Source organism: Corella eumyota, chromosome 6 (assembly GCF_963082875.1).
Source record: "Corella eumyota chromosome 6, kaCorEumy4.1, whole genome shotgun sequence".
Classification (NCBI taxonomy): Eukaryota; Metazoa; Chordata; class Ascidiacea; order Phlebobranchia; family Corellidae; genus Corella; species Corella eumyota.
Window position 1 is genome coordinate 11,530,995 of NC_137495.1, and position 21,172 is coordinate 11,552,166.

General features: G+C 37.5%; 74 non-coding genes across 74 annotated transcripts; all 74 read right to left on the reverse strand.

Annotated features, from left to right (window-relative positions):
* Positions 1-118: 118 nt before the first annotated feature.
* Positions 119-237, reverse strand: LOC145758311 (5S ribosomal RNA). The gene has a single exon (XR_014286282.1). It is a non-coding gene; the product is annotated as a 5S ribosomal RNA (ribosomal RNA).
* Positions 238-399: 162 nt separating this feature from the next.
* LOC145756822 (5S ribosomal RNA) lies at positions 400-518 on the reverse strand. Its single transcript, XR_014284919.1, has one exon. It is a non-coding gene; the product is annotated as a 5S ribosomal RNA (ribosomal RNA).
* A 168-nt stretch (positions 519-686) lies between these two features.
* LOC145756995 (5S ribosomal RNA) lies at positions 687-805 on the reverse strand. Its single transcript, XR_014285085.1, has one exon. It is a non-coding gene; the product is annotated as a 5S ribosomal RNA (ribosomal RNA).
* A 168-nt stretch (positions 806-973) lies between these two features.
* LOC145758313 (5S ribosomal RNA) lies at positions 974-1,092 on the reverse strand. The gene has a single exon (XR_014286283.1). It is a non-coding gene; the product is annotated as a 5S ribosomal RNA (ribosomal RNA).
* Positions 1,093-1,260: 168 nt separating this feature from the next.
* On the reverse strand, positions 1,261-1,379 carry LOC145757135 (5S ribosomal RNA). The gene has a single exon (XR_014285216.1). It is a non-coding gene; the product is annotated as a 5S ribosomal RNA (ribosomal RNA).
* A 168-nt stretch (positions 1,380-1,547) lies between these two features.
* LOC145758314 (5S ribosomal RNA) lies at positions 1,548-1,666 on the reverse strand. Its single transcript, XR_014286284.1, has one exon. It is a non-coding gene; the product is annotated as a 5S ribosomal RNA (ribosomal RNA).
* A 168-nt stretch (positions 1,667-1,834) lies between these two features.
* LOC145756456 (5S ribosomal RNA) lies at positions 1,835-1,953 on the reverse strand. The gene has a single exon (XR_014284575.1). It is a non-coding gene; the product is annotated as a 5S ribosomal RNA (ribosomal RNA).
* Positions 1,954-2,115: 162 nt separating this feature from the next.
* LOC145758315 (5S ribosomal RNA) lies at positions 2,116-2,234 on the reverse strand. Its single transcript, XR_014286285.1, has one exon. It is a non-coding gene; the product is annotated as a 5S ribosomal RNA (ribosomal RNA).
* A 168-nt stretch (positions 2,235-2,402) lies between these two features.
* LOC145756996 (5S ribosomal RNA) lies at positions 2,403-2,521 on the reverse strand. The gene has a single exon (XR_014285086.1). It is a non-coding gene; the product is annotated as a 5S ribosomal RNA (ribosomal RNA).
* Positions 2,522-2,689: 168 nt separating this feature from the next.
* Positions 2,690-2,808, reverse strand: LOC145756711 (5S ribosomal RNA). The gene has a single exon (XR_014284816.1). It is a non-coding gene; the product is annotated as a 5S ribosomal RNA (ribosomal RNA).
* Positions 2,809-2,976: 168 nt separating this feature from the next.
* LOC145757172 (5S ribosomal RNA) lies at positions 2,977-3,095 on the reverse strand. Its single transcript, XR_014285251.1, has one exon. It is a non-coding gene; the product is annotated as a 5S ribosomal RNA (ribosomal RNA).
* A 168-nt stretch (positions 3,096-3,263) lies between these two features.
* Positions 3,264-3,382, reverse strand: LOC145758317 (5S ribosomal RNA). The gene has a single exon (XR_014286287.1). It is a non-coding gene; the product is annotated as a 5S ribosomal RNA (ribosomal RNA).
* Positions 3,383-3,550: 168 nt separating this feature from the next.
* Positions 3,551-3,669, reverse strand: LOC145756605 (5S ribosomal RNA). Its single transcript, XR_014284716.1, has one exon. It is a non-coding gene; the product is annotated as a 5S ribosomal RNA (ribosomal RNA).
* A 168-nt stretch (positions 3,670-3,837) lies between these two features.
* LOC145758318 (5S ribosomal RNA) lies at positions 3,838-3,956 on the reverse strand. The gene has a single exon (XR_014286288.1). It is a non-coding gene; the product is annotated as a 5S ribosomal RNA (ribosomal RNA).
* A 162-nt stretch (positions 3,957-4,118) lies between these two features.
* On the reverse strand, positions 4,119-4,237 carry LOC145758319 (5S ribosomal RNA). Its single transcript, XR_014286289.1, has one exon. It is a non-coding gene; the product is annotated as a 5S ribosomal RNA (ribosomal RNA).
* Positions 4,238-4,405: 168 nt separating this feature from the next.
* On the reverse strand, positions 4,406-4,524 carry LOC145756997 (5S ribosomal RNA). The gene has a single exon (XR_014285087.1). It is a non-coding gene; the product is annotated as a 5S ribosomal RNA (ribosomal RNA).
* Positions 4,525-4,692: 168 nt separating this feature from the next.
* On the reverse strand, positions 4,693-4,811 carry LOC145758320 (5S ribosomal RNA). Its single transcript, XR_014286290.1, has one exon. It is a non-coding gene; the product is annotated as a 5S ribosomal RNA (ribosomal RNA).
* A 168-nt stretch (positions 4,812-4,979) lies between these two features.
* On the reverse strand, positions 4,980-5,098 carry LOC145757136 (5S ribosomal RNA). The gene has a single exon (XR_014285217.1). It is a non-coding gene; the product is annotated as a 5S ribosomal RNA (ribosomal RNA).
* A 168-nt stretch (positions 5,099-5,266) lies between these two features.
* Positions 5,267-5,385, reverse strand: LOC145758321 (5S ribosomal RNA). Its single transcript, XR_014286291.1, has one exon. It is a non-coding gene; the product is annotated as a 5S ribosomal RNA (ribosomal RNA).
* Positions 5,386-5,553: 168 nt separating this feature from the next.
* Positions 5,554-5,672, reverse strand: LOC145756458 (5S ribosomal RNA). Its single transcript, XR_014284577.1, has one exon. It is a non-coding gene; the product is annotated as a 5S ribosomal RNA (ribosomal RNA).
* A 162-nt stretch (positions 5,673-5,834) lies between these two features.
* LOC145758322 (5S ribosomal RNA) lies at positions 5,835-5,953 on the reverse strand. Its single transcript, XR_014286292.1, has one exon. It is a non-coding gene; the product is annotated as a 5S ribosomal RNA (ribosomal RNA).
* Positions 5,954-6,121: 168 nt separating this feature from the next.
* On the reverse strand, positions 6,122-6,240 carry LOC145756607 (5S ribosomal RNA). The gene has a single exon (XR_014284717.1). It is a non-coding gene; the product is annotated as a 5S ribosomal RNA (ribosomal RNA).
* A 168-nt stretch (positions 6,241-6,408) lies between these two features.
* Positions 6,409-6,527, reverse strand: LOC145758323 (5S ribosomal RNA). Its single transcript, XR_014286293.1, has one exon. It is a non-coding gene; the product is annotated as a 5S ribosomal RNA (ribosomal RNA).
* Positions 6,528-6,689: 162 nt separating this feature from the next.
* Positions 6,690-6,808, reverse strand: LOC145758324 (5S ribosomal RNA). The gene has a single exon (XR_014286294.1). It is a non-coding gene; the product is annotated as a 5S ribosomal RNA (ribosomal RNA).
* A 168-nt stretch (positions 6,809-6,976) lies between these two features.
* On the reverse strand, positions 6,977-7,095 carry LOC145756998 (5S ribosomal RNA). Its single transcript, XR_014285088.1, has one exon. It is a non-coding gene; the product is annotated as a 5S ribosomal RNA (ribosomal RNA).
* Positions 7,096-7,263: 168 nt separating this feature from the next.
* Positions 7,264-7,382, reverse strand: LOC145758325 (5S ribosomal RNA). Its single transcript, XR_014286295.1, has one exon. It is a non-coding gene; the product is annotated as a 5S ribosomal RNA (ribosomal RNA).
* A 168-nt stretch (positions 7,383-7,550) lies between these two features.
* Positions 7,551-7,669, reverse strand: LOC145757137 (5S ribosomal RNA). Its single transcript, XR_014285218.1, has one exon. It is a non-coding gene; the product is annotated as a 5S ribosomal RNA (ribosomal RNA).
* Positions 7,670-7,837: 168 nt separating this feature from the next.
* LOC145758326 (5S ribosomal RNA) lies at positions 7,838-7,956 on the reverse strand. The gene has a single exon (XR_014286296.1). It is a non-coding gene; the product is annotated as a 5S ribosomal RNA (ribosomal RNA).
* A 168-nt stretch (positions 7,957-8,124) lies between these two features.
* LOC145756459 (5S ribosomal RNA) lies at positions 8,125-8,243 on the reverse strand. The gene has a single exon (XR_014284578.1). It is a non-coding gene; the product is annotated as a 5S ribosomal RNA (ribosomal RNA).
* Positions 8,244-8,405: 162 nt separating this feature from the next.
* On the reverse strand, positions 8,406-8,524 carry LOC145758329 (5S ribosomal RNA). Its single transcript, XR_014286298.1, has one exon. It is a non-coding gene; the product is annotated as a 5S ribosomal RNA (ribosomal RNA).
* A 168-nt stretch (positions 8,525-8,692) lies between these two features.
* LOC145756608 (5S ribosomal RNA) lies at positions 8,693-8,811 on the reverse strand. Its single transcript, XR_014284718.1, has one exon. It is a non-coding gene; the product is annotated as a 5S ribosomal RNA (ribosomal RNA).
* Positions 8,812-8,979: 168 nt separating this feature from the next.
* Positions 8,980-9,098, reverse strand: LOC145758330 (5S ribosomal RNA). The gene has a single exon (XR_014286299.1). It is a non-coding gene; the product is annotated as a 5S ribosomal RNA (ribosomal RNA).
* Positions 9,099-9,260: 162 nt separating this feature from the next.
* LOC145758331 (5S ribosomal RNA) lies at positions 9,261-9,379 on the reverse strand. The gene has a single exon (XR_014286300.1). It is a non-coding gene; the product is annotated as a 5S ribosomal RNA (ribosomal RNA).
* A 168-nt stretch (positions 9,380-9,547) lies between these two features.
* LOC145757000 (5S ribosomal RNA) lies at positions 9,548-9,666 on the reverse strand. The gene has a single exon (XR_014285090.1). It is a non-coding gene; the product is annotated as a 5S ribosomal RNA (ribosomal RNA).
* Positions 9,667-9,834: 168 nt separating this feature from the next.
* LOC145758332 (5S ribosomal RNA) lies at positions 9,835-9,953 on the reverse strand. Its single transcript, XR_014286301.1, has one exon. It is a non-coding gene; the product is annotated as a 5S ribosomal RNA (ribosomal RNA).
* Positions 9,954-10,121: 168 nt separating this feature from the next.
* On the reverse strand, positions 10,122-10,240 carry LOC145757138 (5S ribosomal RNA). The gene has a single exon (XR_014285219.1). It is a non-coding gene; the product is annotated as a 5S ribosomal RNA (ribosomal RNA).
* A 168-nt stretch (positions 10,241-10,408) lies between these two features.
* On the reverse strand, positions 10,409-10,527 carry LOC145756664 (5S ribosomal RNA). The gene has a single exon (XR_014284771.1). It is a non-coding gene; the product is annotated as a 5S ribosomal RNA (ribosomal RNA).
* A 168-nt stretch (positions 10,528-10,695) lies between these two features.
* LOC145756460 (5S ribosomal RNA) lies at positions 10,696-10,814 on the reverse strand. The gene has a single exon (XR_014284579.1). It is a non-coding gene; the product is annotated as a 5S ribosomal RNA (ribosomal RNA).
* Positions 10,815-10,976: 162 nt separating this feature from the next.
* On the reverse strand, positions 10,977-11,095 carry LOC145758333 (5S ribosomal RNA). Its single transcript, XR_014286302.1, has one exon. It is a non-coding gene; the product is annotated as a 5S ribosomal RNA (ribosomal RNA).
* A 168-nt stretch (positions 11,096-11,263) lies between these two features.
* LOC145757001 (5S ribosomal RNA) lies at positions 11,264-11,382 on the reverse strand. Its single transcript, XR_014285091.1, has one exon. It is a non-coding gene; the product is annotated as a 5S ribosomal RNA (ribosomal RNA).
* Positions 11,383-11,550: 168 nt separating this feature from the next.
* Positions 11,551-11,669, reverse strand: LOC145756319 (5S ribosomal RNA). Its single transcript, XR_014284446.1, has one exon. It is a non-coding gene; the product is annotated as a 5S ribosomal RNA (ribosomal RNA).
* Positions 11,670-11,837: 168 nt separating this feature from the next.
* LOC145756748 (5S ribosomal RNA) lies at positions 11,838-11,956 on the reverse strand. The gene has a single exon (XR_014284851.1). It is a non-coding gene; the product is annotated as a 5S ribosomal RNA (ribosomal RNA).
* Positions 11,957-12,124: 168 nt separating this feature from the next.
* LOC145758334 (5S ribosomal RNA) lies at positions 12,125-12,243 on the reverse strand. The gene has a single exon (XR_014286303.1). It is a non-coding gene; the product is annotated as a 5S ribosomal RNA (ribosomal RNA).
* Positions 12,244-12,411: 168 nt separating this feature from the next.
* On the reverse strand, positions 12,412-12,530 carry LOC145756609 (5S ribosomal RNA). Its single transcript, XR_014284719.1, has one exon. It is a non-coding gene; the product is annotated as a 5S ribosomal RNA (ribosomal RNA).
* Positions 12,531-12,698: 168 nt separating this feature from the next.
* Positions 12,699-12,817, reverse strand: LOC145758335 (5S ribosomal RNA). The gene has a single exon (XR_014286304.1). It is a non-coding gene; the product is annotated as a 5S ribosomal RNA (ribosomal RNA).
* A 162-nt stretch (positions 12,818-12,979) lies between these two features.
* On the reverse strand, positions 12,980-13,098 carry LOC145758336 (5S ribosomal RNA). Its single transcript, XR_014286305.1, has one exon. It is a non-coding gene; the product is annotated as a 5S ribosomal RNA (ribosomal RNA).
* Positions 13,099-13,266: 168 nt separating this feature from the next.
* Positions 13,267-13,385, reverse strand: LOC145757002 (5S ribosomal RNA). The gene has a single exon (XR_014285092.1). It is a non-coding gene; the product is annotated as a 5S ribosomal RNA (ribosomal RNA).
* A 168-nt stretch (positions 13,386-13,553) lies between these two features.
* LOC145758337 (5S ribosomal RNA) lies at positions 13,554-13,672 on the reverse strand. Its single transcript, XR_014286306.1, has one exon. It is a non-coding gene; the product is annotated as a 5S ribosomal RNA (ribosomal RNA).
* Positions 13,673-13,840: 168 nt separating this feature from the next.
* LOC145757139 (5S ribosomal RNA) lies at positions 13,841-13,959 on the reverse strand. The gene has a single exon (XR_014285220.1). It is a non-coding gene; the product is annotated as a 5S ribosomal RNA (ribosomal RNA).
* A 168-nt stretch (positions 13,960-14,127) lies between these two features.
* LOC145758338 (5S ribosomal RNA) lies at positions 14,128-14,246 on the reverse strand. The gene has a single exon (XR_014286307.1). It is a non-coding gene; the product is annotated as a 5S ribosomal RNA (ribosomal RNA).
* A 168-nt stretch (positions 14,247-14,414) lies between these two features.
* LOC145756461 (5S ribosomal RNA) lies at positions 14,415-14,533 on the reverse strand. The gene has a single exon (XR_014284580.1). It is a non-coding gene; the product is annotated as a 5S ribosomal RNA (ribosomal RNA).
* Positions 14,534-14,695: 162 nt separating this feature from the next.
* Positions 14,696-14,814, reverse strand: LOC145758340 (5S ribosomal RNA). The gene has a single exon (XR_014286309.1). It is a non-coding gene; the product is annotated as a 5S ribosomal RNA (ribosomal RNA).
* A 168-nt stretch (positions 14,815-14,982) lies between these two features.
* LOC145758341 (5S ribosomal RNA) lies at positions 14,983-15,101 on the reverse strand. The gene has a single exon (XR_014286310.1). It is a non-coding gene; the product is annotated as a 5S ribosomal RNA (ribosomal RNA).
* A 162-nt stretch (positions 15,102-15,263) lies between these two features.
* On the reverse strand, positions 15,264-15,382 carry LOC145758342 (5S ribosomal RNA). The gene has a single exon (XR_014286311.1). It is a non-coding gene; the product is annotated as a 5S ribosomal RNA (ribosomal RNA).
* Positions 15,383-15,550: 168 nt separating this feature from the next.
* LOC145756321 (5S ribosomal RNA) lies at positions 15,551-15,669 on the reverse strand. Its single transcript, XR_014284447.1, has one exon. It is a non-coding gene; the product is annotated as a 5S ribosomal RNA (ribosomal RNA).
* Positions 15,670-15,837: 168 nt separating this feature from the next.
* On the reverse strand, positions 15,838-15,956 carry LOC145758343 (5S ribosomal RNA). Its single transcript, XR_014286312.1, has one exon. It is a non-coding gene; the product is annotated as a 5S ribosomal RNA (ribosomal RNA).
* Positions 15,957-16,124: 168 nt separating this feature from the next.
* LOC145756750 (5S ribosomal RNA) lies at positions 16,125-16,243 on the reverse strand. Its single transcript, XR_014284852.1, has one exon. It is a non-coding gene; the product is annotated as a 5S ribosomal RNA (ribosomal RNA).
* A 168-nt stretch (positions 16,244-16,411) lies between these two features.
* Positions 16,412-16,530, reverse strand: LOC145758345 (5S ribosomal RNA). The gene has a single exon (XR_014286313.1). It is a non-coding gene; the product is annotated as a 5S ribosomal RNA (ribosomal RNA).
* A 168-nt stretch (positions 16,531-16,698) lies between these two features.
* On the reverse strand, positions 16,699-16,817 carry LOC145756462 (5S ribosomal RNA). Its single transcript, XR_014284581.1, has one exon. It is a non-coding gene; the product is annotated as a 5S ribosomal RNA (ribosomal RNA).
* Positions 16,818-16,985: 168 nt separating this feature from the next.
* LOC145758346 (5S ribosomal RNA) lies at positions 16,986-17,104 on the reverse strand. Its single transcript, XR_014286314.1, has one exon. It is a non-coding gene; the product is annotated as a 5S ribosomal RNA (ribosomal RNA).
* Positions 17,105-17,266: 162 nt separating this feature from the next.
* Positions 17,267-17,385, reverse strand: LOC145758347 (5S ribosomal RNA). The gene has a single exon (XR_014286315.1). It is a non-coding gene; the product is annotated as a 5S ribosomal RNA (ribosomal RNA).
* Positions 17,386-17,553: 168 nt separating this feature from the next.
* Positions 17,554-17,672, reverse strand: LOC145756322 (5S ribosomal RNA). The gene has a single exon (XR_014284448.1). It is a non-coding gene; the product is annotated as a 5S ribosomal RNA (ribosomal RNA).
* A 168-nt stretch (positions 17,673-17,840) lies between these two features.
* On the reverse strand, positions 17,841-17,959 carry LOC145758348 (5S ribosomal RNA). Its single transcript, XR_014286316.1, has one exon. It is a non-coding gene; the product is annotated as a 5S ribosomal RNA (ribosomal RNA).
* A 168-nt stretch (positions 17,960-18,127) lies between these two features.
* LOC145758349 (5S ribosomal RNA) lies at positions 18,128-18,246 on the reverse strand. The gene has a single exon (XR_014286317.1). It is a non-coding gene; the product is annotated as a 5S ribosomal RNA (ribosomal RNA).
* Positions 18,247-18,408: 162 nt separating this feature from the next.
* LOC145758350 (5S ribosomal RNA) lies at positions 18,409-18,527 on the reverse strand. Its single transcript, XR_014286318.1, has one exon. It is a non-coding gene; the product is annotated as a 5S ribosomal RNA (ribosomal RNA).
* A 168-nt stretch (positions 18,528-18,695) lies between these two features.
* LOC145757117 (5S ribosomal RNA) lies at positions 18,696-18,814 on the reverse strand. Its single transcript, XR_014285199.1, has one exon. It is a non-coding gene; the product is annotated as a 5S ribosomal RNA (ribosomal RNA).
* Positions 18,815-18,982: 168 nt separating this feature from the next.
* LOC145756323 (5S ribosomal RNA) lies at positions 18,983-19,101 on the reverse strand. The gene has a single exon (XR_014284449.1). It is a non-coding gene; the product is annotated as a 5S ribosomal RNA (ribosomal RNA).
* A 168-nt stretch (positions 19,102-19,269) lies between these two features.
* On the reverse strand, positions 19,270-19,388 carry LOC145758352 (5S ribosomal RNA). Its single transcript, XR_014286320.1, has one exon. It is a non-coding gene; the product is annotated as a 5S ribosomal RNA (ribosomal RNA).
* A 168-nt stretch (positions 19,389-19,556) lies between these two features.
* On the reverse strand, positions 19,557-19,675 carry LOC145756560 (5S ribosomal RNA). The gene has a single exon (XR_014284672.1). It is a non-coding gene; the product is annotated as a 5S ribosomal RNA (ribosomal RNA).
* Positions 19,676-19,843: 168 nt separating this feature from the next.
* Positions 19,844-19,962, reverse strand: LOC145756324 (5S ribosomal RNA). The gene has a single exon (XR_014284450.1). It is a non-coding gene; the product is annotated as a 5S ribosomal RNA (ribosomal RNA).
* Positions 19,963-20,130: 168 nt separating this feature from the next.
* LOC145758353 (5S ribosomal RNA) lies at positions 20,131-20,249 on the reverse strand. Its single transcript, XR_014286321.1, has one exon. It is a non-coding gene; the product is annotated as a 5S ribosomal RNA (ribosomal RNA).
* A 168-nt stretch (positions 20,250-20,417) lies between these two features.
* On the reverse strand, positions 20,418-20,536 carry LOC145756464 (5S ribosomal RNA). Its single transcript, XR_014284582.1, has one exon. It is a non-coding gene; the product is annotated as a 5S ribosomal RNA (ribosomal RNA).
* Positions 20,537-20,704: 168 nt separating this feature from the next.
* LOC145758354 (5S ribosomal RNA) lies at positions 20,705-20,823 on the reverse strand. Its single transcript, XR_014286322.1, has one exon. It is a non-coding gene; the product is annotated as a 5S ribosomal RNA (ribosomal RNA).
* A 162-nt stretch (positions 20,824-20,985) lies between these two features.
* LOC145758355 (5S ribosomal RNA) lies at positions 20,986-21,104 on the reverse strand. Its single transcript, XR_014286323.1, has one exon. It is a non-coding gene; the product is annotated as a 5S ribosomal RNA (ribosomal RNA).
* Positions 21,105-21,172: the final 68 nt, after the last annotated feature.

The following is a 21,172-nucleotide window of genomic DNA, read 5'->3' on the forward strand; positions in this document are numbered from 1 at the left end:
ATAAAATAAATGACTTGCGTCGCTTAGCAATTATATCAAATATATTAGTTTTCAAAAATTTTGATAAAAAATGACTTCTACATAAAGTACTTTCTAATATGCTATAAAACTTATAAAATGCCTACGACACCCGGTATTCCCAGGCGGTCACCCATCCAAGTACTAACCGGGCCCGACGTTGCTTAACTTCCCAGATCGGACGAGATGGGGTGTACTCAACGTGGTATGGTCGTAGGCAATGTGATGTGCCAACACATTTATCATTAAACATGTATATTTAAAATAAAATAAATGACTTGCGTCGCCTAGCAATTATATCAAATATATTAATTTTCAAAAATTTCTATAAAAATGACTTATACATAAGGTACTTTCTAATATGCTAAAAAACTTATAAAATGCCTACGACACCCGGTATTCCCAGGCGGTCACCCATCCAAGTACTAACCGGGCCCGACGTTGCTTAACTTCCCAGATCGGACGAGATGGGGTGTACTCAACGTTGTATGGTCGTAGGCAATGTGATGTGGTGAGCCAACACATTTATCATTAACCGTGCATATTTAAAATAAAATAAATGACTTGCGTCCCTTAGAAGTTATATCAAATATATTAATTTTCAAAAATTTTGATAAAAAATGACTTCTACATAAAGTACTTTCTAATATGTTATAAAACTTATAAAATTCCTACGACACACGGTATTCCCAGGCGGTCACCCATCCAAGTACTAACCGGGCCCGACGTTGCTTAACTTCCCAGATCGGACGAGATGGGGTGTACTCAACGTGGTATGGTCGTAGGCAATGTGATGTGGTGAGCCAACACATTTATCATTAACCGTGCATATTTAAAATAAAATAAATGACTTGCGTCCCTTAGAAGTTATATCAAATATATTAATTTTCAAAAATTTTGATAAAAAATGACTTCTACATAAAGTACTTTCTAATATGCTATAAAACTTATAAAATGCCTACGACACCCGGTATTCCCAGGCGGTCACCCATCCAAGTACTAACCGGGCCCGACGTTGCTTAACTTCCCAGATCGGACGAGATGGGGTGTACTCAACGTGGTATGGTCGTAGGCAATGTGATGTGGTGAGCCAACACATTTATCATTAACCGTGCATATTTAAAATAAAATAAATGACTTGCGTCCCTTAGAAGTTATATCAAATATATTAATTTTCAAAAATTTTGATAAAAAATGACTTCTACATAAAGTACTTTCTAATATGTTATAAAACTTATAAAATTCCTACGTCACACGGTATTCCCAGGCGGTCACCCATCCAAGTACTAACCGGGCCCGACGTTGCTTAACTTCCCAGATCGGACGAGATGGGGTGTACTCAACGTGGTATGGTCGTAGGCAATGTGATGTGGTGAGCCAACACATTTATCATTAACCGTGTATATTTAAAATAAAATAAATGACTTGCGTCGCTTAGCAATTATATCAAATATATTAGTTTTCAAAAATTTTGATAAAAAATGACTTCTACATAAAGTACTTTCTAATATGCTAAAAAACTTATAAAATGCCTACGACACCCGGTATTCCCAGGCGGTCACCCATCCAAGTACTAACCGGGCCCGACGTTGCTTAACTTCCCAGATCGGACGAGATGGGGTGTACTCAACGTGGTATGGTCGTAGGCAATGTGATGTGGTGAGCCAACACATTTATCATTAACCGTGTATATTTAAAATAAAATAAATGACTTGCGTCTCTTAGCAGTTATATCAAATATATTAATTTTCAAAAATTTTGATAAAAATTGACTTCTACATAAGGTACTTTCTAATATGCTAAAAAACTTATAAAATGCCTACGACACCCGGTATTCCCAGGCGGTCACCCATCCAAGTACTAACCGGGCCCGACGTTGCTTAACTTCCCAAATCGGACGAGATGGGGTGTACTCAACGTGGTATGGTCGTAGGCAATGTGATGTGCCAACACATTTATCATTAAACGTGTATATTTAAAATAAAATAAATGACTTGCGTCGCCTAGCAATTATATCAAATATATTAATTTTCAAAAATTTCTATAAAAATGACTTATACATAAGGTACTTTCTAATATGCTAAAAAACTTATAAAATGCCTACGACACCCGGTATTCCCAGGCGGTCACCCATCCAAGTACTAACCGGGCCCGACGTTGCTTAACTTCCCAGATCGGACGAGATGGGGTGTACTCAACGTGGTATGGTCGTAGGCAATGTGATGTGGTGAGCCAACACATTTATCATTAACCGTGCATATTTAAAATAAAATAAATGACTTGCGTCCCTTAGAAGTTATATCAAATATATTAATTTTCAAAAATTTTGATAAAAAATGACTTCTACATAAAGTACTTTCTAATATGTTATAAAACTTATAAAATTCCTACGACACACGGTATTCCCAGGCGGTCACCCATCCAAGTACTAACCGGGCCCGACGTTGCTTAACTTCCCAGATCGGACGAGATGGGGTGTACTCAACGTGGTATGGTCGTAGGCAATGTGATGTGGTGAGCCAACACATTTATCATTAACCGTGTATATTTAAAATAAAATAAATGACTTGCGTCCCTTAGAAGTTATATCAAATATATTAATTTTCAAAAATTTTGATAAAAAATGACTTCTACATAAAGTACTTTCTAATATGCTATAAAACTTATAAAATGCCTACGACACCCGGTATTCCCAGGCGGTCACCCATCCAAGTACTAACCGGGCCCGACGTTGCTTAACTTCCCAGATCGGACGAGATGGGGTGTACTTAACGTGGTATGGTCGTAAGCAATGTGATGTGGTGAGCCAACACATTTATCATTAACCGTGTATATTTAAAATAAAATAAATGACTTGCGTCGCTTAGCAATTATATCAAATATATTAGTTTTCAAAAATTTTGATAAAAAATGACTTCTACATAAAGTACTTTCTAATATGCTATAAAACTTATAAAATGCCTACGACACCCGGTATTCCCAGGCGGTCACCCATCCAAGTACTAACCGGGCCCGACGTTGCTTAACTTATCAGATCGGACGAGATGGGGTGTACTCAACGTGGTATGGTCTTAGGCAATGTGATGTGGTGAGCCAACACATTTATCATTAACCGTGTATATTTAAAATAAAATAAATGACTTGCGTCCCTTAGAAGTTATATCAAATATATTAATTTTCAAAAATTTTGATAAAAAATGACTTCTACATAAAGTACTTTCTAATATGTTATAAAACTTATAAAATGCCTACGACACCCGGTATTCCCAGGCGGTCACCCATCCAAGTACTAACCGGGCCCGACGTTGCTTAACTTCCCAGATCGGACGAGATGGGGTGTACTCAACGTGGTATGGTCGTAGGCAATGTGATGTGGTGAGCCAACACATTTATCATTAACCGTGTATATTTAAAATAAAATAAATGACTTGCGTCGCTTAGCAATTATATCAAATATATTAGTTTTCAAAAATTTTGATAAAAAATGACTTCTACATAAAGTACTTTCTAATATGCTAAAAAACTTATAAAATGCCTTCGACACCCGGTATTCCCAGGCGGTCACCCATCCAAGTACTAACCGGGCCCGACGTTGCTTAACTTCCCAGATCGGACGAGATGGGGTGTACTCAACGTGGTATGGTCGTAGGCAATGTGATGTGGTGAGCCAACACATTTATCATTAACCGTGTATATTTAAAATAAAATAAATGACTTGCGTCGCTTAGCAATTATATCAAATATATTAGTTTTCAAAAATTTTGATAAAAAATGACTTCTACATAAAGTACTTTCTAATATGCTATAAAACTTATAAAATGCCTACGACACCCGGTATTCCCAGGCGGTCACCCATCCAAGTACTAACCGGGCCCGACGTTGCTTAACTTCCCAGATCGGACGAGATGGGGTGTACTCAACGTGGTATGGTCGTAGGCAATGTGATGTGCCAACACATTTATCATTAAACATGTATATTTAAAATAAAATAAATGACTTGCGTCGCCTAGCAATTATATCAAATATATTAATTTTCAAAAATTTCTATAAAAATGACTTATACATAAGGTACTTTCTAATATGCTAAAAAACTTATAAAATGCCTACGACACCCGGTATTCCCAGGCGGTCACCCATCCAAGTACTAACCGGGCCCGACGTTGCTTAACTTCCCAGATCGGACGAGATGGGGTGTACTCAACGTGGTATGGTCGTAGGCAATGTGATGTGGTGAGCCAACACATTTATCATTAACCGTGCATATTTAAAATAAAATAAATGACTTGCGTCCCTTAGAAGTTATATCAAATATATTAATTTTCAAAAATTTTGATAAAAAATGACTTCTACATAAAGTACTTTCTAATATGTTATAAAACTTATAAAATTCCTACGACACACGGTATTCCCAGGCGGTCACCCATCCAAGTACTAACCGGGCCCGACGTTGCTTAACTTCCCAGATCGGACGAGATGGGGTGTACTCAACGTGGTATGGTCGTAGGCAATGTGATGTGGTGAGCCAACACATTTATCATTAACCGTGCATATTTAAAATAAAATAAATGACTTGCGTCCCTTAGAAGTTATATCAAATATATTAATTTTCAAAAATTTTGATAAAAAATGACTTCTACATAAAGTACTTTCTAATATGCTATAAAACTTATAAAATGCCTACGACACCCGGTATTCCCAGGCGGTCACCCATCCAAGTACTAACCGGGCCCGACGTTGCTTAACTTCCCAGATCGGACGAGATGGGGTGTACTCAACGTGGTATGGTCGTAGGCAATGTGATGTGGTGAGCCAACACATTTATCATTAACCGTGCATATTTAAAATAAAATAAATGACTTGCGTCCCTTAGAAGTTATATCAAATATATTAATTTTCAAAAATTTTGATAAAAAATGACTTCTACATAAAGTACTTTCTAATATGTTATAAAACTTATAAAATTCCTACGTCACACGGTATTCCCAGGCGGTCACCCATCCAAGTACTAACCGGGCCCGACGTTGCTTAACTTCCCAGATCGGACGAGATGGGGTGTACTCAACGTGGTATGGTCGTAGGCAATGTGATGTGGTGAGCCAACACATTTATCATTAACCGTGTATATTTAAAATAAAATAAATGACTTGCGTCGCTTAGCAATTATATCAAATATATTAGTTTTCAAAAATTTTGATAAAAAATGACTTCTACATAAAGTACTTTCTAATATGCTAAAAAACTTATAAAATGCCTACGACACCCGGTATTCCCAGGCGGTCACCCATCCAAGTACTAACCGGGCCCGACGTTGCTTAACTTCCCAGATCGGACGAGATGGGGTGTACTCAACGTGGTATGGTCGTAGGCAATGTGATGTGGTGAGCCAACACATTTATCATTAACCGTGTATATTTAAAATAAAATAAATGACTTGCGTCTCTTAGCAGTTATATCAAATATATTAATTTTCAAAAATTTTGATAAAAATTGACTTCTACATAAGGTACTTTCTAATATGCTAAAAAACTTATAAAATGCCTACGACACCCGGTATTCCCAGGCGGTCACCCATCCAAGTACTAACCGGGCCCGACGTTGCTTAACTTCCCAAATCGGACGAGATGGGGTGTACTCAACGTGGTATGGTCGTAGGCAATGTGATGTGCCAACACATTTATCATTAAACGTGTATATTTAAAATAAAATAAATGACTTGCGTCGCCTAGCAATTATATCAAATATATTAATTTTCAAAAATTTCTATAAAAATGACTTATACATAAGGTACTTTCTAATATGCTAAAAAACTTATAAAATGCCTACGACACCCGGTATTCCCAGGCGGTCACCCATCCAAGTACTAACCGGGCCCGACGTTGCTTAACTTCCCAGATCGGACGAGATGGGGTGTACTCAACGTGGTATGGTCGTAGGCAATGTGATGTGGTGAGCCAACACATTTATCATTAACCGTGTATATTTAAAATAAAATAAATGACTTGCGTCGCTTAGCAATTATATCAAATATATTAGTTTTCAAAAATTTTGATAAAAAATGACTTCTACATAAAGTACTTTCTAATATGCTAAAAAACTTATAAAATGCCTTCGACACCCGGTATTCCCAGGCGGTCACCCATCCAAGTACTAACCGGGCCCGACGTTGCTTAACTTCCCAGATCGGACGAGATGGGGTGTACTCAACGTGGTATGGTCGTAGGCAATGTGATGTGGTGAGCCAACACATTTATCATTAACCGTGTATATTTAAAATAAAATAAATGACTTGCGTCGCTTAGCAATTATATCAAATATATTAGTTTTCAAAAATTTTGATAAAAAATGACTTCTACATAAAGTACTTTCTAATATGCTATAAAACTTATAAAATGCCTACGACACCCGGTATTCCCAGGCGGTCACCCATCCAAGTACTAACCGGGCCCGACGTTGCTTAACTTCCCAGATCGGACGAGATGGGGTGTACTCAACGTGGTATGGTCGTAGGCAATGTGATGTGCCAACACATTTATCATTAAACATGTATATTTAAAATAAAATAAATGACTTGCGTCGCCTAGCAATTATATCAAATATATTAATTTTCAAAAATTTCTATAAAAATGACTTATACATAAGGTACTTTCTAATATGCTAAAAAACTTATAAAATGCCTACGACACCCGGTATTCCCAGGCGGTCACCCATCCAAGTACTAACCGGGCCCGACGTTGCTTAACTTCCCAGATCGGACGAGATGGGGTGTACTCAACGTGGTATGGTCGTAGGCAATGTGATGTGGTGAGCCAACACATTTATCATTAACCGTGCATATTTAAAATAAAATAAATGACTTGCGTCCCTTAGAAGTTATATCAAATATATTAATTTTCAAAAATTTTGATAAAAAATGACTTCTACATAAAGTACTTTCTAATATGTTATAAAACTTATAAAATTCCTACGACACACGGTATTCCCAGGCGGTCACCCATCCAAGTACTAACCGGGCCCGACGTTGCTTAACTTCCCAGATCGGACGAGATGGGGTGTACTCAACGTGGTATGGTCGTAGGCAATGTGATGTGGTGAGCCAACACATTTATCATTAACCGTGCATATTTGAAATAAAATAAATGACTTGCGTCCCTTAGAAGTTATATCAAATATATTAATTTTCAAAAATTTTGATAAAAAATGACTTCTACATAAAGTACTTTCTAATATGCTATAAAACTTATAAAATGCCTACGACACCCGGTATTCCCAGGCGGTCACCCATCCAAGTACTAACCGGGCCCGACGTTGCTTAACTTCCCAGATCGGACGAGATGGGGTGTACTCAACGTGGTATGGTCGTAGGCAATGTGATGTGGTGAGCCAACACATTTATCATTAACCGTGCATATTTAAAATAAAATAAATGACTTGCGTCCCTTAGAAGTTATATCAAATATATTAATTTTCAAAAATTTTGATAAAAAATGACTTCTACATAAAGTACTTTCTAATATGTTATAAAACTTATAAAATTCCTACGTCACACGGTATTCCCAGGCGGTCACCCATCCAAGTACTAACCGGGCCCGACGTTGCTTAACTTCCCAGATCGGACGAGATGGGGTGTACTCAACGTGGTATGGTCGTAGGCAATGTGATGTGGTGAGCCAACACATTTATCATTAACCGTGTATATTTAAAATAAAATAAATGACTTGCGTCGCTTAGCAATTATATCAAATATATTAGTTTTCAAAAATTTTGATAAAAAATGACTTCTACATAAAGTACTTTCTAATATGCTAAAAAACTTATAAAATGCCTACGACACCCGGTATTCCCAGGCGGTCACCCATCCAAGTACTAACCGGGCCCGACGTTGCTTAACTTCCCAGATCGGACGAGATGGGGTGTACTCAACGTGGTATGGTCGTAGGCAATGTGATGTGGTGAGCCAACACATTTATCATTAACCGTGTATATTTAAAATAAAATAAATGACTTGCGTCTCTTAGCAGTTATATCAAATATATTAATTTTCAAAAATTTTGATAAAAATTGACTTCTACATAAGGTACTTTCTAATATGCTAAAAAACTTATAAAATGCCTACGACACCCGGTATTCCCAGGCGGTCACCCATCCAAGTACTAACCGGGCCCGACGTTGCTTAACTTCCCAAATCGGACGAGATGGGGTGTACTCAACGTGGTATGGTCGTAGGCAATGTGATGTGCCAACACATTTATCATTAAACGTGTATATTTAAAATAAAATAAATGACTTGCGTCGCCTAGCAATTATATCAAATATATTAATTTTCAAAAATTTCTATAAAAATGACTTATACATAAGGTACTTTCTAATATGCTAAAAAACTTATAAAATGCCTACGACACCCGGTATTCCCAGGCGGTCACCCATCCAAGTACTAACCGGGCCCGACGTTGCTTAACTTCCCAGATCGGACGAGATGGGGTGTACTCAACGTGGTATGGTCGTAGGCAATGTGATGTGGTGAGCCAACACATTTATCATTAACCGTGTATATTTAAAATAAAATAAATGACTTGCGTCGCTTAGCAATTATATCAAATATATTAGTTTTCAAAAATTTTGATAAAAAATGACTTCTACATAAAGTACTTTCTAATATGCTAAAAAACTTATAAAATGCCTTCGACACCCGGTATTCCCAGGCGGTCACCCATCCAAGTACTAACCGGGCCCGACGTTGCTTAACTTCCCAGATCGGACGAGATGGGGTGTACTCAACGTGGTATGGTCGTAGGCAATGTGATGTGGTGAGCCAACACATTTATCATTAACCGTGTATATTTAAAATAAAATAAATGACTTGCGTCGCTTAGCAATTATATCAAATATATTAGTTTTCAAAAATTTTGATAAAAAATGACTTCTACATAAAGTACTTTCTAATATGCTATAAAACTTATAAAATGCCTACGACACCCGGTATTCCCAGGCGGTCACCCATCCAAGTACTAACCGGGCCCGACGTTGCTTAACTTCCCAGATCGGACGAGATGGGGTGTACTCAACGTGGTATGGTCGTAGGCAATGTGATGTGCCAACACATTTATCATTAAACATGTATATTTAAAATAAAATAAATGACTTGCGTCGCCTAGCAATTATATCAAATATATTAATTTTCAAAAATTTCTATAAAAATGACTTATACATAAGGTACTTTCTAATATGCTAAAAAACTTATAAAATGCCTACGACACCCGGTATTCCCAGGCGGTCACCCATCCAAGTACTAACCGGGCCCGACGTTGCTTAACTTCCCAGATCGGACGAGATGGGGTGTACTCAACGTGGTATGGTCGTAGGCAATGTGATGTGGTGAGCCAACACATTTATCATTAACCGTGCATATTTAAAATAAAATAAATGACTTGCGTCCCTTAGAAGTTATATCAAATATATTAATTTTCAAAAATTTTGATAAAAAATGACTTCTACATAAAGTACTTTCTAATATGTTATAAAACTTATAAAATTCCTACGACACACGGTATTCCCAGGCGGTCACCCATCCAAGTACTAACCGGGCCCGACGTTGCTTAACTTCCCAGATCGGACGAGATGGGGTGTACTCAACGTGGTATGGTCGTAGGCAATGTGATGTGGTGAGCCAACACATTTATCATTAACCGTGCATATTTGAAATAAAATAAATGACTTGCGTCCCTTAGAAGTTATATCAAATATATTAATTTTCAAAAATTTTGATAAAAAATGACTTCTACATAAAGTACTTTCTAATATGCTATAAAACTTATAAAATGCCTACGACACCCGGTATTCCCAGGCGGTCACCCATCCAAGTACTAACCGGGCCCGACGTTGCTTAACTTCCCAGATCGGACGAGATGGGGTGTACTCAACGTGGTATGGTCGTAGGCAATGTGATGTGGTGAGCCAACACATTTATCATTAACCGTGCATATTTAAAATAAAATAAATGACTTGCGTCCCTTAGAAGTTATATCAAATATATTAATTTTCAAAAATTTTGATAAAAAATGACTTCTACATAAAGTACTTTCTAATATGTTATAAAACTTATAAAATTCCTACGTCACACGGTATTCCCAGGCGGTCACCCATCCAAGTACTAACCGGGCCCGACGTTGCTTAACTTCCCAGATCGGACGAGATGGGGTGTACTCAACGTGGTATGGTCGTAGGCAATGTGATGTGGTGAGCCAACACATTTATCATTAACCGTGTATATTTAAAATAAAATAAATGACTTGCGTCGCTTAGCAATTATATCAAATATATTAGTTTTCAAAAATTTTGATAAAAAATGACTTCTACATAAAGTACTTTCTAATATGCTAAAAAACTTATAAAATGCCTACGACATCCGGTATTCCCAGGCGGTCACCCATCCAAGTACTAACCGGGCCCGACGTTGCTTAACTTCCCAGATCGGACGAGATGGGGTGTACTCAACGTGGTATGGTCGTAGGCAATGTGATGTGGTGAGCCAACACATTTATCATTAACCGTGTATATTTAAAATAAAATAAATGACTTGCGTCTCTTAGCAGTTATATCAAATATATTAATTTTCAAAAATTTTGATAAAAATTGACTTCTACATAAGGTACTTTCTAATATGCTAAAAAACTTATAAAATGCCTACGACACCCGGTATTCCCAGGCGGTCACCCATCCAAGTACTAACCGGGCCCGACGTTGCTTAACTTCCCAAATCGGACGAGATGGGGTGTACTCAACGTGGTATGGTCGTAGGCAATGTGATGTGCCAACACATTTATCATTAAACGTGTATATTTAAAATAAAATAAATGACTTGCGTCGCCTAGCAATTATATCAAATATATTAATTTTCAAAAATTTCTATAAAAATGACTTATACATAAGGTACTTTCTAATATGCTAAAAAACTTATAAAATGCCTACGACACCCGGTATTCCCAGGCGGTCACCCATCCAAGTACTAACCGGGCCCGACGTTGCTTAACTTCCCAGATCGGACGAGATGGGGTGTACTCAACGTGGTATGGTCGTAGGCAATGTGATGTGGTGAGCCAACACATTTATCATTAACCGTGCATATTTAAAATAAAATAAATGACTTGCGTCCCTTAGAAGTTATATCAAATATATTAATTTTCAAAAATTTTGATAAAAAATGACTTCTACATAAAGTACTTTCTAATATGTTATAAAACTTATAAAATTCCTACGACACACGGTATTCCCAGGCGGTCACCCATCCAAGTACTAACCGGGCCCGACGTTGCTTAACTTCCCAGATCGGACGAGATGGGGTGTACTCAACGTGGTATGGTCGTAGGCAATGTGATGTGGTGAGCCAACACATTTATCATTAACCGTGTATATTTAAAATAAAATAAATGACTTGCGTCCCTTAGAAGTTATATCAAATATATTAATTTTCAAAAATTTTGATAAAAAATGACTTCTACATAAAGTACTTTCTAATATGCTATAAAACTTATAAAATGCCTACGACACCCGGTATTCCCAGGCGGTCACCCATCCAAGTACTAACCGGGCCCGACGTTGCTTAACTTCCCAGATCGGACGAGATGGGGTGTACTCAACGTGGTATGGTCGTAAGCAATGTGATGTGGTGAGCCAACACATTTATCATTAACCGTGTATATTTAAAATAAAATAAATGACTTGCGTCGCTTAGCAATTATATCAAATATATTAGTTTTCAAAAATTTTGATAAAAAATGACTTCTACATAAAGTACTTTCTAATATGCTATAAAACTTATAAAATGCCTACGACACCCGGTATTCCCAGGCGGTCACCCATCCAAGTACTAACCGGGCCCGACGTTGCTTAACTTCCCAGATCGGACGAGATGGGGTGTACTCAACGTGGTATGGTCTTAGGCAATGTGATGTGGTGAGCCAACACATTTATCATTAACCGTGTATATTTAAAATAAAATAAATGACTTGCGTCCCTTAGAAGTTATATCAAATATATTAATTTTCAAAAATTTTGATAAAAAATGACTTCTACATAAAGTACTTTCTAATATGTTATAAAACTTATAAAATGCCTACGACACCCGGTATTCCCAGGCGGTCACCCATCCAAGTACTAACCGGGCCCGACGTTGCTTAACTTCCCAGATCGGACGAGATGGGGTGTACTCAACGTGGTATGGTCGTAGGCAATGTGATGTGGTGAGCCAACACATTTATCATTAACCGTGTATATTTAAAATAAAATAAATGACTTGCGTCGCTTAGCAATTATATCAAATATATTAGTTTTCAAAAATTTTGATAAAAAATGACTTCTACATAAAGTACTTTCTAATATGCTAAAAAACTTATAAAATGCCTTCGACACCCGGTATTCCCAGGCGGTCACCCATCCAAGTACTAACCGGGCCCGACGTTGCTTAACTTCCCAGATCGGACGAGATGGGGTGTACTCAACGTGGTATGGTCGTAGGCAATGTGATGTGGTGAGCCAACACATTTATCATTAACCGTGTATATTTAAAATAAAATAAATGACTTGCGTCGCTTAGCAATTATATCAAATATATTAGTTTTCAAAAATTTTGATAAAAAATGACTTCTACATAAAGTACTTTCTAATATGCTATAAAACTTATAAAATGCCTACGACACCCGGTATTCCCAGGCGGTCACCCATCCAAGTACTAACCGGGCCCGACGTTGCTTAACTTCCCAGATCGGACGAGATGGGGTGTACTCAACGTGGTATGGTCGTAGGCAATGTGATGTGCCAACACATTTATCATTAAACATGTATATTTAAAATAAAATAAATGACTTGCGTCGCCTAGCAATTATATCAAATATATTAATTTTCAAAAATTTCTATAAAAATGACTTATACATAAGGTACTTTCTAATATGCTAAAAAACTTATAAAATGCCTACGACACCCGGTATTCCCAGGCGGTCACCCATCCAAGTACTAACCGGGCCCGACGTTGCTTAACTTCCCAGATCGGACGAGATGGGGTGTACTCAACGTGGTATGGTCGTAGGCAATGTGATGTGGTGAGCCAACACATTTATCATTAACCGTGCATATTTAAAATAAAATAAATGACTTGCGTCCCTTAGAAGTTATATCAAATATATTAATTTTCAAAAATTTTGATAAAAAATGACTTCTACATAAAGTACTTTCTAATATGTTATAAAACTTATAAAATTCCTACGACACACGGTATTCCCAGGCGGTCACCCATCCAAGTACTAACCGGGCCCGACGTTGCTTAACTTCCCAGATCGGACGAGATGGGGTGTACTCAACGTGGTATGGTCGTAGGCAATGTGATGTGGTGAGCCAACACATTTATCATTAACCGTGCATATTTAAAATAAAATAAATGACTTGCGTCCCTTAGAAGTTATATCAAATATATTAATTTTCAAAAATTTTGATAAAAAATGACTTCTACATAAAGTACTTTCTAATATGCTATAAAACTTATAAAATGCCTACGACACCCGGTATTCCCAGGCGGTCACCCATCCAAGTACTAACCGGGCCCGACGTTGCTTAACTTCCCAGATCGGACGAGATGGGGTGTACTCAACGTGGTATGGTCGTAGGCAATGTGATGTGGTGAGCCAACACATTTATCATTAACCGTGCATATTTAAAATAAAATAAATGACTTGCGTCCCTTAGAAGTTATATCAAATATATTAATTTTCAAAAATTTTGATAAAAAATGACTTCTACATAAAGTACTTTCTAATATGTTATAAAACTTATAAAATTCCTACGTCACACGGTATTCCCAGGCGGTCACCCATCCAAGTACTAACCGGGCCCGACGTTGCTTAACTTCCCAGATCGGACGAGATGGGGTGTACTCAACGTGGTATGGTCGTAGGCAATGTGATGTGGTGAGCCAACACATTTATCATTAACCGTGTATATTTAAAATAAAATAAATGACTTGCGTCGCTTAGCAATTATATCAAATATATTAGTTTTCAAAAATTTTGATAAAAAATGACTTCTACATAAAGTACTTTCTAATATGCTAAAAAACTTATAAAATGCCTACGACACCCGGTATTCCCAGGCGGTCACCCATCCAAGTACTAACCGGGCCCGACGTTGCTTAACTTCCCAGATCGGACGAGATGGGGTGTACTCAACGTGGTATGGTCGTAGGCAATGTGATGTGGTGAGCCAACACATTTATCATTAACCGTGTATATTTAAAATAAAATAAATGACTTGCGTCTCTTAGCAGTTATATCAAATATATTAATTTTCAAAAATTTTGATAAAAATTGACTTCTACATAAGGTACTTTCTAATATGCTAAAAAACTTATAAAATGCCTACGACACCCGGTATTCCCAGGCGGTCACCCATCCAAGTACTAACCGGGCCCGACGTTGCTTAACTTCCCAAATCGGACGAGATGGGGTGTACTCAACGTGGTATGGTCGTAGGCAATGTGATGTGCCAACACATTTATCATTAAACGTGTATATTTAAAATAAAATAAATGACTTGCGTCGCCTAGCAATTATATCAAATATATTAATTTTCAAAAATTTCTATAAAAATGACTTATACATAAGGTACTTTCTAATATGCTAAAAAACTTATAAAATGCCTACGACACCCGGTATTCCCAGGCGGTCACCCATCCAAGTACTAACCGGGCCCGACGTTGCTTAACTTCCCAGATCGGACGAGATGGGGTGTACTCAACGTGGTATGGTCGTAGGCAATGTGATGTGGTGAGCCAACACATTTATCATTAACCGTGTATATTTAAAATAAAATAAATGACTTGCGTCGCTTAGCAATTATATCAAATATATTAGTTTTCAAAAATTTTGATAAAAAATGACTTCTACATAAAGTACTTTCTAATATGCTATAAAACTTATAAAATGCCTACGACACCCGGTATTCCCAGGCGGTCACCCATCCAAGTACTAACCGGGCCCGACGTTGCTTAACTTCCCAGATCGGACGAGATGGGGTGTACTCAACGTGGTATGGTCGTAGGCAATGTGATGTGCCAACACATTTATCATTAAACGTGTATATTTAAAATAAAATAAATGACTTGCGTCGCCTAGCAATTATATCAAATATATTAATTTTCAAAAATTTCTATAAAAATGACTTATACATAAGGTACTTTCTAATATGCTAAAAAACTTATAAAATGCCTACGACACCCGGTATTCCCAGGCGGTCACCCATCCAAGTACTAACCGGGCCCGACGTTGCTTAACTTCCCAGATCGGACGAGATGGGGTGTACTCAACGTGGTATGGTCGTAGGCAATGTGATGTGGTGAGCCAACACATTTATCATTAACCGTGTATATTTAAAATAAAATAAATGACTTGCGTCCCTTAGAAGTTATATCAAATATATTAATTTTCAAAAATTTTGATAAAAAATGACTTCTACATAAAGTACTTTCTAATATGCTATAAAACTTATAAAATGCCTACGACACCCGGTATTCCCAGGCGGTCACCCATCCAAGTACTAACCGGGCCCGACGTTGCTTAACTTCCCAGATCGGACGAGATGGGGTGTACTCAACGTGGTATGGTCGTAAGCAATGTGATGTGGTGAGCCAACACATTTATCATTAACCGTGTATATTTAAAATAAAATAAATGACTTGCGTCGCTTAGCAATTATATCAAATATATTAGTTTTCAAAAATTTTGATAAAAAATGACTTCTACATAAAGTACTTTCTAATATGCTATAAAACTTATAAAATGCCTACGACACCCGGTATTCCCAGGCGGTCACCCATCCAAGTACTAACCGGGCCCGACGTTGCTTAACTTCCCAGATCGGACGAGATGGGGTGTACTCAACGTGGTATGGTCGTAGGCAATGTGATGTGGTGAGCCAACACATTTATCATTAACCGTGTATATTTAAAATAAAATAAATGACTTGCGTCTCTTAGCAGTTATATCAAATATATTAATTTTCAAAAATTTTGATAAAAAATGACTTCTACATAAGGTACTTTCTAATATGCTAAAAAACTTATAAAATGCCTACGACACCCGGTATTCCCAGGCGGTCACCCATCCAAGTACTAACCGGGCCCGACGTTGCTTAACTTCCCAGATCGGACGAGATGGGGTGTACTCAACGTGGTATGGTCTTAGGCAATGTGATGTGGTGAGCCAACACATTTATCATTAACCGTGTATATTTAAAATAAAATAAATGACTTGCGTCCCTTAGAAGTTATATCAAATATATTAATTTTCAAAAATTTTGATAAAAAATGACTTCTACATAAAGTACTTTCTAATATGTTATAAAACTTATAAAATGCCTACGACACCCGGTATTCCCAGGCGGTCACCCATCCAAGTACTAACCGGGCCCGACGTTGCTTAACTTCCCAGATCGGACGAGATGGGGTGTACTCAACGTGGTATGGTCGTAGGCAATGTGATGTGGTGAGCCAACACATTTATCATTAACCGTGTATATTTAAAATAAAATAAATGACTTGCGTCGCTTAGCAATTATATCAAATATATTAGTTTTCAAAAATTTTGATAAAAAATGACTTCTACATAAAGTACTTTCTAATATGCTAAAAAACTTATAAAATGCCTACGACACCCGGTATTCCCAGGCGGTCACCCATCCAAGTACTAACCGGGCCCGACGTTGCTTAACTTCCCAAATCGGACGAGATGGGGTGTACTCAACGTGGTATGGTCGTAGGCAATGTGATGTGGTGAGCCAACACATTTATCATTAACCGTGTATATTTAAAATAAAATAAATGACTTGCGTCGCTTAGCAATTATATCAAATATATTAGTTTTCAAAAATTTTGATAAAAAATGACTTCTACATAAAGTACTTTCTAATATGCTATAAAACTTATAAAATGCCTACGACACCCGGTATTCCCAGGCGGTCACCCATCCAAGTACTAACCGGGCCCGACGTTGCTTAACTTCCCAGATCGGACGAGATGGGGTGTACTCAACGTGGTATGGTCGTAGGCAATGTGATGTGCCAACACATTTATCATTAAACGTGTATATTTAAAATAAAATAAATGACTTGCGTCGCCTAGCAATTATATCAAATATATTAATTTTCAAAAATTTCTATAAAAATGACTTATACATAAGGTACTTTCTAATATGCTAAAAAACTTATAAAATGCCTACGACACCCGGTATTCCCAGGCGGTCACCCATCCAAGTACTAACCGGGCCCGACGTTGCTTAACTTCCCAGATCGGACGAGATGGGGTGTACTCAACGTGGTATGGTCGTAGGCAATGTGATGTGGTGAGCCAACACATTTATCATTAACCGTGTATATTTAAAATAAAATAAATGACTTGCGTCCCTTAGAAGTTATATCAAATATATTAATTTTCAAAAATTTTGATAAAAAATGACTTCTACATAAAGTACTTTCTAATATGCTATAAAACTTATAAAATGCCTACGACACCCGGTATTCCCAGGCGGTCACCCATCCAAGTACTAACCGGGCCCGACGTTGCTTAACTTCCCAGATCGGACGAGATGGGGTGTACTCAACGTGGTATGGTCGTAAGCAATGTGATGTGGTGAGCCAACACATTTATCATTAACCGTGTATATTTAAAATAAAATAAATGACTTGCGTCGCTTAGCAATTATATCAAATATATTAGTTTTCAAAAATTTTGATAAAAAATGACTTCTACATAAAGTACTTTCTAATATGCTATAAAACTTATAAAATGCCTACGACACCCGGTATTCCCAGGCGGTCACCCATCCAAGTACTAACCGGGCCCGACGTTGCTTAACTTCCCAGATCGGACGAGATGGGGTGTACTCAACGTGGTATGGTCGTAGGCAATGTGATGTGGTGAGCCAACACATTTATCATTAACCGTGTATATTTAAAATAAAATAAATGACTTGCGTCCCTTAGAAGTTATATCAAATATATTAATTTTCAAAAATTTTGATAAAAAATGACTTCTACATAAAGTACTTTCTAATATGCTATAAAACTTATAAAATGCCTACGACACCCGGTATTCCCAGGCGGTCACCCATCCAAGTACTAACCGGGCCCGACGTTGCTTAACTTCCCAGATCGGACGAGATGGGGTGTACTCAACGTGGTATGGTCGTAGGCAATGTGATGTGCCAACACATTTATCATTAAACATGTATATTTAAAATAAAATAAATGACTTGCATCGCCTAGCAATTATATCAAATATATTAATTTTCAAAAATTTCTATAAAAATGACTTATACATAAGGTACTTTCTAATATGCTAAAAAACTTATAAAATGCCTACGACACCCGGTATTCCCAGGCGGTCACCCATCCAAGTACTAACCGGGCCCGACGTTGCTTAACTTCCCAGATCGGACGAGATGGGGTGTACTCAACGTGGTATGGTCGTAGGCAATGTGATGTGGTGAGCCAACACATTTATCATTAACCGTGCATATTTAAAATAAAATAAATGACTTGCGTCCCTTAGAAGTTATATCAAATATATTAATTTTCAAAAATTTTGATAAAAAATGACTTCTACATAAAGTACTTTCTAATATGTTATAAAACTTATAAAATTCCTACGATACACGGTATTCCCAGGCGGTCACCCATCCAAGTACTAACCGGGCCCGACGTTGCTTAACTTCCCAGATCGGACGAGATGGGGTGTACTCAACGTGGTATGGTCGTAGGCAATGTGATGTGGTGAGCCAACACATTTATCATTAACCGTGTATATTTAAAATAAAATAAATGACTTGCGTCCCTTAGAAGTTATATCAAATATATTAATTTTCAAAAATTTTGATAAAAAATGACTTCTACATAAAGTACTTTCTAATATGCTATAAAACTTATAAAATGCCTACGACACCCGGTATTCCCAGGCGGTCACCCATCCAAGTACTAACCGGGCCCGACGTTGCTTAACTTCCCAGATCGGACGAGATGGGGTGTACTCAACGTGGTATGGTCGTAAGCAATGTGATGTGGTGAGCCAACACATTTATCATTAACCGTGTATATTTAAAATAAAATAAATGACTTGCGTCGCTTAGCAATTATATCAAATATATTAGTTTTTAAAAATTTTGATAAAAAATGACTTCTACATAAAGTACTTTCTAATATGCTATAAAACTTATAAAATGCCTACGACACCCGGTATTCCCAGGCGGTCACCCATCCAAGTACTAACCGGGCCCGACGTTGCTTAACTTCCCAGATCGGACGAGATGGGGTGTACTCAACGTGGTATGGTCGTAGGCAATGTGATGTGGTGAGCCAACACATTTATCATTAACCGTGTATATTTAAAATAAAATAAATGACTTGCGTCTCTTAGCAGTTATATCAAATATATTAATTTTCAAAAATTTTGATAAAAAATGACTTCTACATAAGGTACTTTCTAATATGCTAAAAAACTTATAAAATGCCTACGACACCCGGTATTCCCAGGCGGTCACCCATCCAAGTACTAACCGGGCCCGACGTTGCTTAATTTCCCAGATCGGACGAGATGGGGTGTACTCAACGTGGTATGGTCGTAGGCAATGTGATGTGGTGAGCCAACACATTTATCATTAACCGTGTATATTTAAAATAAAATAAATGACTTGCGTTCCTTAGAAGTTATATCAAATATATTAATTTTCAAAAATTTTGATAAAAAATGACTTCTACATAAAGTACTTTCTAATATGCTATAAAACTTATAAAATGCCTACGACACCCGGTATTCCCAGGCGGTCACCCATCCAAGTACTAACCGGGCCCGACGTTGCTTAACTTCCCAGATCGGACGAGATGGGGTGTACTCAACGTGGTATGGTCGTAAGCAATGTGATGTGGTGAGCCAACACATTTATCATTAACCGTGTATATTTAAAATAAAATAAATGACTTGCGTCCCTTAGAAGTTATATCAAATATATTAATTTTCAAAAATTTTGATAAAAAATGACTTCTACATAAAGTACTTTCTAATATGTTATAAAACTTATAAAATGCCTACGACACCCGGTATTCCCAGGCGGTCACCCATCCAAGTACTAACCGGGCCCGACGTTGCTTAACTTCCCAGATCGGACGAGATGGGGTGTACTCAACGTGGTATGGTCGTAGGCAATGTGATGTGGTGAGCCAACACATTTATCATTAACCGTGTATATTTAAAATAAAATAAATGACTTGCGTCGCTTAGCAATTATATCAAATATATTAGTTTTCAAAAATTTTGATAAAAAATGACTTCTACATAAAGTACTTTCTAATATGCTAAAAAACTTATAAAATGCCTACGACACCCGGTATTCCCAGGCGGTCACCCATCCAAGTACTAACCGGGCCCGACGTTGCTTAACTTCCCAAATCGGACGAGATGGGGTGTACTCAACGTGGTATGGTCGTAGGCAATGTGATGTGGTGAGCCAACACATTTATCATTAACCGTGTATATTTAAAATAAAATAAATGACTTGCGTCGCTTAGCAATTATATCAAATATATTAGTTTTCAAAAATTTTGATAAAAAATGACTTCTACATAAAGTACTTTCTAATATGCTATAAAACTTATAAAATGCCTACGACACCCGGTATTCCCAGGCGGTCACCCATCCAAGTACTAACCGGGCCCGACGTTGCTTAACTTCCCAGATCGGACGAGATGGGGTGTACTCAACGTGGTATGGTCGTAGGCAATGTGATGTGCCAACACATTTATCATTAAACGTGTATATTTAAAATAAAATAAATGACTTGCGTCGCCTAGCAATTATATCAAATATATTAATTTTCAAAAATTTCTATAAAAATGACTTATACATAAGGTACTTTCTAATATGCTAAAAAACTTATAAAATGCCTACGACACCCGGTATTCCCAGGCGGTCACCCATCCAAGTACTAACCGGGCCCGACGTTGCTTAACTTCCCAGATCGGACGAGATGGGGTGTACTCAACGTGGTATGGTCGTAGGCAATGTGATGTGGTGAGCCAACACATTTATCATTAACCGTGTATATTTAAAATAAAATAAATGACTTGC